The 12,295-nt window shown below is 42.1% G+C and overlaps 1 protein-coding gene across 2 annotated transcripts in view; it reads left to right on the forward strand.

Annotated features, from left to right (window-relative positions):
- Window positions 1-12,295, forward strand: part of foxo6b (forkhead box O6 b) — a 65,633-nt gene that overhangs the window by 33,834 nt on the left and 19,504 nt on the right. The window lies entirely within an intron of this gene.

Below are 12,295 nucleotides of genomic sequence, written 5' to 3' on the forward strand. Positions count from 1 at the left end.
CAACCTTCTGACTCTTGAGGGTATTTTTGAGGGGAATTTCCTACTCATAAATTAAATTCTTCACAAATTCTGACTCCACATGAATGCAGCTCCTCACCCTGACTCACAATGCTGACAAACAGTTAGGAATGATTCAGACCTGCTCAAAAAATCCATTGGGTTTTCTTTGCCCCTCGTCACATCCCTCCACACAATTTCATGCAAATCAGGACTTTTAGTTTTTCAGCAATCCTGCAGAGAGACCGACAAACCGAGCACATTTGGTGATACACCTTTACACTGAGTTTCATGCAAATCAGGATAGTATTTGTTATGCAGCCGGTCAAAAAACACAACCTCCTTGGTGCATATAATGAAAGTAATCATGTAAACTGTCCAGTCAAAGTCCCTGCTACTGTAACTGGAGTTTAGAAAGTACATTTTCTGTTTCCTGTAAACAGTCCAGTCTCTGTCCCTCATTGTCAGCCTCTTACTTACCCATAGTTCTTGTTTTTCCTTTTGCCTTTCTTAGACTTTCCACAGTAATTTGAGTATTGTTAATCGGATATGCTCCAAACGTTGATGAGTTCTTCCGTCCCCAATGACATACTTTCCCACCAATTTTTATGCAAATCAGACCATTAGTTTTTCGATAGACCAACCAAACATGACCTTGTTGGCTCAGGTAATGCAAGTAATCAACAACCCAGTCAAAGTCCCTGTTTCTGTAACTGGTGTTTATAAAGTAAGATTTCAGCCTCTAATTATAACCTCTAACCCACATGTTTGCCTTCTTTCAAAGTTGTCTTTTGCCTTTTACCTTATATCGACTTTCCACGATTATTAGTGTATTGTTAATCGAATATGCTCCAAACTGTAGTGAGTTCTTCTTCCCCCAATGATACACTTTTTCACCAATTCATGCATATCGGACCATTAGTTTTTAGACATTAATCAATTCAACAACCCAGTCAAAGTCCCTGTTTCTGTAACTGGCGTTTATAAAGTTAGATTTCCGCCTCTATCTCTAACCTCTAACCCACATTTTTGCAGACTTTCAAAGTTTTCTTTTACCTTTCGCATCTCATCCATGATAATTAGTGTATTGTTAATTGCATCTGCTCCAACATTTGATGACTTCTTCTTTCCCAAATGATAAACCTTTCCACCGATTTTCATGCAAATCAGACCATCAGTTTTTAGACATTAATCAAGTCAACAACCCAGTCAAAGTCCCTGTTTATGTAACTGGAGTTTGGAACGTATCTGTGTTTGTTTGCCGTGTGAGTCCAGTATCCCTGATTGTCAGCCTCCACCTTGTGAAGTGTTAGATTTCTCCTCTCTCTCTGATTTACGGGCCTGTGAAAGTCTGACTTCATCAAATCCCTGATCCCGGCTCGTCATATATATGGGCTTTGATGAGAGCCGCGGAGTCGATGTGTGGATTTAATGGCTGCATTAATCTGCCTGTTTAATGGTGTTGTTGAGTGGAAGGTGGTCACCACGAGACGCAGCACTAAAACATGAGTTATGAGCCCAGCCGGCGCGCGATGAAAGGGCGAAATGCAAAACAGTGGAAGTGGAGGAGAGCGGGATTAAACAAGGTCTTCAGTGAGAGGACGGAAAAGAACTAAGGATAGTTACAGAGCGTCAGAGGTGGAGCAAGTACTTCACATATCACTACTTTAGTTTGGCTCATTTAAAGTTCATGCACCTGCAGATTCTTCCTGTTCTGACTATGTTTATTGTAAGACCCTTTGGGTAAAAGAGTCAAAGGACCACATTAGGCTCAAAATACTCTAATGCAATTACAAATTGTACATTCAAAGATCTCACTAAAGTAAAAGAGCAGGAGTAAAAGCAGCAAAATGTACCAGAAGTTTTAAAAATAGAAGTTTGCAGAGAATAGAGAGACTATTACAAGTTCTGCATCCTCTCTTTTTTGAGTAACTTTTCGATGCAAAATCCTTGCCTGAAAGGAACTTAAGCTAAAAAAATGTTGATTAAAAACACATTAATGTCAAAATACTGCATAACAAGTAAGAGTCCAACATTCAAAATCTAATTTCATTTTTTAAATGAAGAATGAACCGTATAAAGTTTTAAAAGTAAAAGTATTAGTTTTGCAGAAAATGGCCCTCGTATTTAAGGAAATATTCCATGTTTTGTTATTAAAATCCTGAGTAGTGAGGTATTATATACGTCTGAAATTGAAATAGAATAATTAGGTTGCATTAGAGAAAGTAAAGTACTCGAGTAAATGTATTTCGTTGAATTCCATAACTTATGCTGTATGTGTCTGATTGTAGACATAATAAGAGCCTATTATGATCCCAGTTTATCAATGTGACCTTATTCATAACACAGCCAATTAAAGACATTTTCTCACTGAGCCTCGTTAGAAAAACAACCTGCCAAAATGTTTAAAAAACACGTGAGAAAAAAAACAGGTGTTTATCGTAGATTTATTCCAGCGTGTTCATTATCCACACCGGGCTGAGACGAGATGAGAGATGAAGCATATTTGTGTAATCTGATAAAATGTCACATGAAAATCAATTAACATGTGTTATCTGTAAATTAACAAGATCGCAAGACGTGCTAACAAATAAAATATCACCTCACGCTCGTGTTTAACAACAACGACGAAAAGCCGCTGCAAACTCTGACACTGAATTTATTTTACACCAGGCCCAGCAGCCCGGAGAGTAACTAAGTACAGTTATTAAATGTAAATCGAACCTTACCCATTAAATCACTATTATTTTTATCATAATAACACCTTTCACGGCAGGAAGTTAGTTCAACCCATGAGTATTGTAACACTTCCTGTCCCCTGGTCTTGAAGTCAATGGTTTCTGAATGTGTTTTTCGTTGTTAGCCTGAAAAATTGTCTGTAGTTATCACAAGCCGAAGTCATGTGACCGTGCTGTAGTTCCTTTATAGCCCAACATTAGCCGCCTCTGGCTTAGCGGTGTTGACGTGAAGTCATGTGACCGTGCTCTAGTTCCTTTATAGCCTAACATTAGCCACCTTTAGCTTAGCATTGGTGACGTGGACTCATGTGACCGTGCTGTAGTTCCTTTATAGCCCAACATTAGCCGCCTTTAGCTTAGCGGTGGTGACGTGAAGTCATGTGACCGTGCTGTAGTTCCTTTATAGCCCAACATTAGCCGCCTTTAGCTTAGCGGTGGTGACGTGAAGTCATGTGACCGTGCTGTAGTTCCTTTATAGCCCAACGTTAGCCTCCTTTAGCTTAGCATTGGTGACGTGGACTCATGTGACCGTGCTGTAGTTCCTTTATAGCCCAACATTAGCCACCTTTAGCTTAGCATTGGTGACGTGAAGTCATGTGACCGTACTGTAGTTCCTCTATAGCCCAACATTAGCCACCTTTAGCTTAGCATTGGTGACGTGGACTCATGTGACCGTGCTGTAGTTCCTTTATAGCCCAACATTAGCCGCCTTTAGCTTAGCGGTGGTGACGTGAAGTCATGTGACCGTGCTGTAGTTCCTTTATAGCCCAACATTGGCTTTTTACGTCAGAAATCCGATTTCGTTAATATGTGGAGATTATCCTGCTGAACATTTATGTTAGTATCATAAATGCTAAGGTTATTTACTCCAATAGTCCAAAATCCAATTGGCTTTTTCTGGAGGGAGATGCTAACTTCCAGCTCGGCCTTCAGATATACGTCCCCCCTCGCTCATGCACCACTCAAATTGACTATCACGATAAAATGCCAATTCTCAGCTTCCCTCTCGATCATCAGATATGACGGCAGTGATGAAGCCGATGGGAGGACAGGATGATGGTTGCGTGACTTTCTGTGTCATCCTGGCAAAAGACGGATATTAAAGACGCAGCGTCGAGGCCTTTCCCTCCGCTCGGTCCCTCGCCTCCCCCCGTCCTTCCTCTCCTTTTGCCTTCCCCTCTCCGTCTCTGCTAATGATCTGCTCCGCCTGTCGCTGCCTGGCTGACTGATGCCCACTGACAGCCCCACTCATGCGGAAACACTCCCCCCTTCACACACACACACACACACACACACACACACACCCACACACACACACAGTAATGAACTCCTACATATTTACTATGCATGTGCGACACACATGCACGAGATAGAGCCACACAAACTAATCACACCCATTTGTTCAGTCACATGTCAGCAGACATACATGTGGAGCAGCTGACAGACGCACAAATAGACCCAACACTACACATATACATCATCTCATATTCTATAGCATCCTGCAGACGCCCAATCCATGCATTTTTATGCAAATGAACATCGAGGCTGAATGGAAACACATCTCACTGAGGCTCCTGAAAATAGTGCTTTTTGTTTGCTTGCTGCAGGCAGAAAACTTTTACTGCTTATAAAGAAATGATGTAATGAATAGAGATGGGGGGGTGTAAGTCATGTGAATAATGATGCAGGTTTGACACGATAAGCTTGTTAAATGAAACGTCTCGTGCTGTTTGCAGTTTCAAATAGTCAAATTTTTATCTCCTATTAATTATCTTCGATTATGAGGGAAAAACTCCCAACATTGACTCCAGCTTCTTAAATGTCAGGATTGCCCCTTTTCTCTGCTTAAATGCAGCCCAAACAAAAACATTTAGCTTCACAGATTTTAGTTGAACAAAACAACATGTTCAGTTGGGTTTTGGAGGCTTGTGCTGAACATCTTTCAATATTTCATGATGTTTTAACACTTAGGCAGTTTATTAACCTGTTACTGAATACACCTTTATAACAAAGCAAATGTTAAAGTGCTGCCAGGAAACAATCTCTCTGTTGGTCAGAAAGGGCATAATGAGTCCAGAGATATGAAGATGGGGTCAGATGTCTGGTCAGACGGCAGAGACAGCTTACGGAGAATAAATAGGGGATGGATGTCCGGTGGGTCTGCGGGGGGACGAGTGGCAGGCAGCAGGCTGACACTGAGACTGAGATTTCTGATCCTTTCTTTTACTCTCCTTTTTTCTGGAGAGGAAGTAAAGAAACCAGAGCTCTGGATTTATTTGGTGTTTGAGGTGCAATATATGACTCAGCAGCTTTAAGACATGAAGACACTATTATTTTAATGCAGGATTTACACCTGAAAGTGGGCGGGGCTAATTTGACTGGAAGTGACGTGAGCGCCTGATGCTCTATTTTACTAGAATAACTCCTGCACATGATGTTCATTTCGTAAATTAGAAATGCTAAATTTGGGTACTTTGAGTTCGATGTAAGAGTTCTTATGGACTAAACAATGGATTAATTGATGCAACGTGGATTTTTTTTTACAAGAGATCAATACATATTGACCTTTTCTTATCACTTTGCATTTGTGGCAAACATCTGACACCCTATATATAAGTACTCTCTTAAAACTGTCCCAAGAAATACAACTTACTCCCATTTTACTTTTGCATCTTTTCAATTGCCATGATTCAAATTGTATGATTATTATTGTTTTCATTGCATAAAACCTGCTGCTAGGTGATATCATCAAAGAAATATTAAATGTATTTATGCACACATTAGCAGAAAACACTCCAGTGCTATATGGCCGCCACTCCACATAGTCAGCAACACCTCCAAATTGCAGCTTGTGGATTTAAAGCTGAATTTCTCAATAAAATAACTGAAACTCTATTTATTCTTTTCATTAACTCTCCTGCTGCTGTCGCTGCTAATCGCTAATTGGCCCTTACTAATAATAACAGTCATGATTATGGAAATCCGACCAAAAACAGTTTTTTAAAACCAATTCATTGTAGTTTTCTCCCACAGCTTTGCATTGATAATCAATCTATTATAAATATCAGGATGAATTCATCTAAGCGTGCAGAGCATCTCTACATCAGCGCTCTGCCAGGGGAGTTTCAGGAGGGAGGAAATTAGGTCAGTAAGCAACACTGTGATGCAGGGCGACCCCCCCGGGCTCCCCTCAGTACTCCCCCCCACTTACACCTCACCCCTTCTGCAAACGGCCAACAATCCCCCAGCTGATGGCTCTGCCCGGCGACTAAACTCTGCCGGGGTTACGCAAGCCTTCGGAGAGATTAGAGACTCGCCCAGGTACTCCAAATATCTGGGCAGCAGACCAACATGAGAGAGCACACAGGCTTTAGTGGAGCAGGGGGGGTTATTTCACATAAAGACAGGGGGGGAGAAGTGGGAAATTTATGGTGAAATACAATTTGAGAATCTGGACCCAAGTGATAGATTTTTAAGAAGAATTTTCTTGCCCACGTTTAAGGGTTTTTTAAGTGATATCTTTTTGTATTATTATCTAATACTTTACATTCATTTCCTCATACAACAGTTCATATTGGATATCTTACAAGCATTTGTCCAGCAAGACAAGCAAACCCTGCAGTGCTAAACCTGGAAATGAAAGAACAGAACCAAATAAAAGTTTAGAAAAAGGTTGTTTTTTGTCCAGGTACGGTTTAAAATAAGTATGTTGGATATGTAACTAATGTATGTTGATTTAAAGCAAGTTACTGTCATTTCTGTACTTTTTTTGTGTGTCTCCTACAATTTCCCAGCATGCAAGGGGTCAGACTGTCTGCACAGTGCTTAAAAAAGTTATGAAAAGATTGTGGTTTTTGTTAAAACTTGACTTTTGGGAAACGGACAGCGCTCTCCTTAGCATTAGCATAGTGAGCTAATGTTTGTCTGATCCATTCCTCCACCTCAATCTGACTTCATGATGTGGTCACTTTGACTTCCTTAAAGATAATCTGAATTTCAGTTCATGTGAACTGTTAAAGAAAAAGAAGTTATAAGCTAGAGCAGCAACATCTCTCAAAATACGTTAGCATTTATTTCAAAACACCTCCGTGTCTGTAGACTCTTATTTTGAAACCCTTTTTTAAATTTTCTTGTAAAACATTTTTCTATTTCAGTCTTCTAATAGTCACTCAGAAACTTTTAGAATTGAGTCACAGTTAAACATTGCTTATTGTAAGGGGTCACAAACAAAAAGCAGGCAAAACACTTTTTAAAGTTTTATTAAACATGTTCTTTTATTTTGAAAGTCCCAGGTGATTAACGGCAGAATCAAGAGAAGAAAAGCTGACTTCCTGTATCACCTGCCCTTCAAACACTCGTGCAACTTCAACCACGAATAAAAGTCGTTACGAAAGACTCCACAAAATCCCTTTCCATTTTTGCTTCAATTAGGGAACGATTTCCAACAACTGTTAGTGGCGGTCGGACGAGTGAAGCAACTCACGTCGACGCTCAGATGTGCGGGAGGAGAAACTTCAAGCCCCTAATGAAGTTTTCCCGTCCCGACTCTTTGAAAAACTGAAAGCTCTGTTACACTCCACCCCTCATCTACCAGCTTGACCCCCCCCCCCCCCCCCACACACACACACACACACTTCACACACACACACACACACACACACACACACACACACACACACACACACACACACACACACACACACACACACACACACACAAACACAGAAAACACACATTCCAGCATCCCCATTAGCAATTCATGAGCAGCGTCTCATTAGACTTTAAGTTTTACCATAGGCCTCTGAAGTATATGGCTGGAGCAGTTATTAATATTTCATAGCCTCCCATTGAGGAGCTAAAAACGAAGTCGACCCGCTTCCGCTACAAAGTGACTCTTTTTTAATTTAATTTTATTCCTCTTCTTCTTCTTCTGCTACTTCTTCATTTTCACCCCCTCTTTTCCCTGTTTGTTAGACTGTCTCGTACGTTAGCTCCTCCGCCGCCGCCGCTTTTCAGTTTCCTCGCTTCCGATCCCTCTCTGCCACACAGACCTTAACTCAAACTGACTTAATTGGGCTGTCTTTGTTCTGGGAAAATGTGGGCATACCTTCCCCTTCTCCCCCAGCAAAGAGAAAGTGAAGAGGGGAGGGAAACGATGGAGACGAAGGAGGAAGAGGAGGAGGGGAAACAATGGAGGAGAAACCTGAGTGAACCCAGATTCCTCTGAGTTCTCAATCAAATTCAAATTGGCATTTCCACATCAAAAAACATAGTATTGCAAAAACATTTTGTACGAAGTGTTAAAACAACAAAATAAGGAAAAATGAAATACAAAATAAGAGCACTAAACATGTAACATACATGTTGCAAAACAGCAAACATTAAACATACATGCCAGCGATAACATGTAATTAAAAATCAAAGAAAGTGCCACACTCGGATTATGAAGAGGGAGCTCAAGGGTTTGGGAACGGGGGATGGGATAATATGTGTGTGTGTGTGTGTGTGTGTGTGTGTGTGTGTGTGTGTGTGTGTGTGTGTGTGTGTGTGTGTGTGTGTGTGTGTGTGTGTGTGTGTGTGTGTGTGTGTGTGTGTGTGTGTGTGTGTGTGTGTGTGTGGAGTCTCCAGGGTTCACAGGGTGTCTGTCAGACTGGCAGACAGGAGCTCTGCCCCCGAAACAAACCCATGCATGAATAAGTCAATAAAGCCATGCCTGTTCCCTGTGTGTGTGTGTGTGTGTGTGTGTGTGTGTGTGTGTGTGTGTGTGTGTGTGTGTGTGTGTGTGTGTGTGTGTGTGTGTGTGTGTGTGTGTGTGTGTGTGTGTGTGTGTGTGTGTGTGCAATACTACAGTGTAAAAATACTCAGTGACACGTAAAAGTACAAAATAATTAGCATAACATTTGAATTACTTGTAAAATAAATGTATTGGGGTAAAAGTATAAAGCAGTGTGTGTGTGTGTGTGTGTGTGTGTGTGTGTGTGAGGATGAGGGTGATGATGAGGCGTCTTGTTTCCCAGCGTCTGTGACAATGAGACAGACGCCACATTCCCTCACAATGAGAAACAGACAGAGAGAGAGAGAGAGAGAGAGAGAGTGATCAAAACCAGAGAAAGGGCGAGCAGACTGGGGGGGGGGGGGAGTGCTTTGAATCGGTTGGGACAGTTACAGCATGCTTGCACGTTGCACGAAATGGTTTGGAAGGATACTCTGTGTGTGTGTGTGTGTGTGTGTGTGTGTGTGTGTGTGTGTGTGTGTGTGTGTGTGTGTGTGTGTGTGTGTGTGTTTTTATTGGGGTTCTGCAAAGGCCTTGGACCCATATGAACCCGAGCGGCAAACCAAAGGGTGCATTTTTGTAATTAATGTATGCAAAGAGGGAGAAACTATGGTTCAGATTGATTGTGAGTGCCTCTAATATTCTAATAAACGATGCCAATTAAACAAAGACATGACTTCCCACCGCAGTTTGGAACCCGGTCGCTGGATTTAGCTTAAGTTCAGCCACTAGTGCATTTAGTTGTTCAACTAACTAGCTATTATCACCGACAAACTCAAGACACAATTGTCCAATTTCATCTTTTCCTTTGTCAAAGACCTCAAATTCTACAGTGAAATAACTACAAACGTTATGATAGATAGGTGCAAGACCTTTAGGGATATTATGTGTAAATAATTAACACATCATTAAGTTATTTTAAGGCTCAACAGAGTATTTTAGAAATAAAAGTATGCCAGAGCGTACAGAGGTTTGGTGATAAACCTCCTCTCAACTCTGTGGCATCCAGGCTAATTCATGGTGTTGGCTGCACGCTGTTTTCTGTCCTCTTTGAATATTAAATATCTACTGGAAACACAAAACAAACAAGTCCAAACAAGGGCACCATTTACATCCAATGCAGAACGTGGTTGCCTCACCTCAACCGTACAAGGACCATAGGTTGTTTAGAAGCTCTTCAGAGTACTGCAAACTTTCCAGGGTTGTCATGTACATAAGCGTTCGTCTCAATCTGAAGAAACATCTTGACCTTCTGCTCAACACAATGCTCGTACACACATGGATTGAGAACAAGTGAAGGAAAGAGAAGCATTAAATAAACCAGAACACGACCTGGACTAGATCCCAGACCTCGTACTTTATGTGAGTAACCGGGTTCATTTCAGGTACGAGGGTGGTGAGAGGCAAAACCCTTCAGGTGTTAATATGTCTAAACCAGGGTTGCCAACTCTAACGCATCTGGTGTGTGAACACGCTTTCACTCTCAATCTCACACTCTCACGCTGCCCAAACTATTCTCTCGGCAAAAACAAGATGAACCGGCGACCGTTTTTGGTTGGTTTTTTACTGTTGAGTTGACAGCTGCTCAAGCTGTCGATCCACTCCCTTCCCGCCTCCACCACTCTTAACACCGCTAACAGACCGCAGCCGGTCGGTCAGTCCCCGACACGTATTGCGCATGTGCAGAATCCGTCTTAATGCCAGGCTTTTCATCAGACGACGGCGAACTCTACTGAAGGAAAGGTGGGTTTGCACAGTGCACTCATCGATATCTGAATATGTTTGAAAACATGATTATAGTACGATAACCTCTTCTATAAAAGCCACACATATATATATATATATATAGGCTAGGTCCCGCTACGGACAGGATAGCATTCATTTAGTGCACGTATGTGTCATTAAACCCATGATATCCAAACCTCACTCCAGCCAGGAACCCAAAGTTGGCATCCCTGGTCTGAACACTGCAGCTACATATCGCTCCCTGGACACACATGTTCTCCTCGATGTGACGGAGCAGTCCTGGGCAAAGAGAGGCCACATTTAGAGCCACTGAAGACAGTTTCACTGCTAGCTCAACAGGCTGATGCTACGTGTGAGCTACATGCTGTTTCCTGTCGTCGTTTCTTTTTCCAACTGTGCATTGAATATTAAGTTGAAACAAATAACACAAAAGCCAAGTAGCCAACACTTTATCCATATGAGATGATTCTGCAGCACAATTTAAATGCAATGCAGGTTGTTGAGAGTTGGCTAACCTTGACTACACATAGTTCCTCACTAAAAAGTTACCATGCACTTTTATTCAAAACATGTGTTGTTGTTTAGAAAGCATTGGCATTGACTTAATCTAAAGGGTTTTGCAGAAACATCTTAACTTTGTACTCCACAATAGGGATGGAAACACAATGTTTTGGCACCAAATACGTGTGGAAGATAGCATTTGTGATCCATTCCTGACTGTTAGCTCACTATGCTAATGCTATGTGTTAGCTACAAGCTGTTTCCTGTCGTCGTTTCTTTTTAGAGGCATTATTTAAAAGGCTGAAAATAAACCAGAACTCGAATTCAGAGCTGCAACCCGACCTGAACTTGATCCCAAAACGTTGACGGAGTAGGTAAAACCCTTCAGGTGTTAATGTGTCTGAACTCTGCAGCTACATATCGCTCCCTGGACACACATGTTCTCCTCGATGTGACGGAGCAGTCCTGGGCATTGAGAGAAAAGATTTAATAAGAGCCACTAAAGTCAGAGAGGGAGGAGAGACATGTGGGGAGTAACGAGGGAGGGGGTGAGTAGTGACATAGAGAGAGAAACTGGGATGGAAACAATTCAGTGTCCTTGGAAACCAATAAGGCTAATTTGAATTTGAGACTAAGGACTTCTTCTTCTTTCTCTCTTCGCCTTGTATGACCTCTTACTCTTCGCCCTTCGTTCCTCTCCGCTCCTCAATCAGTTTAATCTCCCTTTCCTCTCATCCCTTTTTCCCTCCCTCTATCCTCCCTCTTTCCATGATGGATGGTGCTCTGTGAACACTCGGCCAAACGCTCCGTCAGATCTTCGTAGTATAAAAAAAAGCTGGAGGTTCACTCGGGGACACTTAACGTCATCTCTCTGGATCTGGTTGTGGTCATGTGTGTCGGCCATGGGAACGCTGCAGCATGCATGAAGAGCAGGGAAGGATTTGGGCTTTTATATAGGAGTTTGTTGAAGGTGTTTCAAATGTACATATAGAATACAATCTCCAAAAACTGGTTGTCAATCCCTTCACACAAATACTAATAGATCTGAAGCAGATGTCCTAATTCATTTTTAAAGGGACAGGTTGGTCTTTATTTTCGCTGCTCGGTTTATACCGGACTTATTTGAGATCCTGGTGAGTGCAGCATCTCATCTTGAAGTAGGAAAGGCTGGCCGTTCACTCGGGGACACTTAACGTCACTTCTCCACGTCTCTGGATCTGGTTGTGGTCATGTGAGTCGGCCATGGGAACTGCATGCATGCATGAAAAAAAGGAACGGATTTGGGCTTTTGTTTTTTTCAAGGTCTCCCTCTTATGCCTGCTCCTCTTTCAACATCTTCACCATCACCCCCTCCAGCCCTCCTCACTTTTTTCCTCCCCGTCTCTCTTTTCTCTCGCTGTCTACGATGGTCATGTCTCGCGGGGGGAAGACAGTTGGCAGGATGCAGGCTTGCTGCCATGGCAACAGCAACCCTCCCTCTCCCCAAGGTCTCCTTAGCAACTAGTAGCTTGGCATTGTAGTAATGAGCCGGCCCAGCATG

This window comes from Eleginops maclovinus, chromosome 13 (genome assembly GCF_036324505.1).
Source record: "Eleginops maclovinus isolate JMC-PN-2008 ecotype Puerto Natales chromosome 13, JC_Emac_rtc_rv5, whole genome shotgun sequence".
Taxonomy (NCBI): Eukaryota; Metazoa; Chordata; class Actinopteri; order Perciformes; family Eleginopidae; genus Eleginops; species Eleginops maclovinus.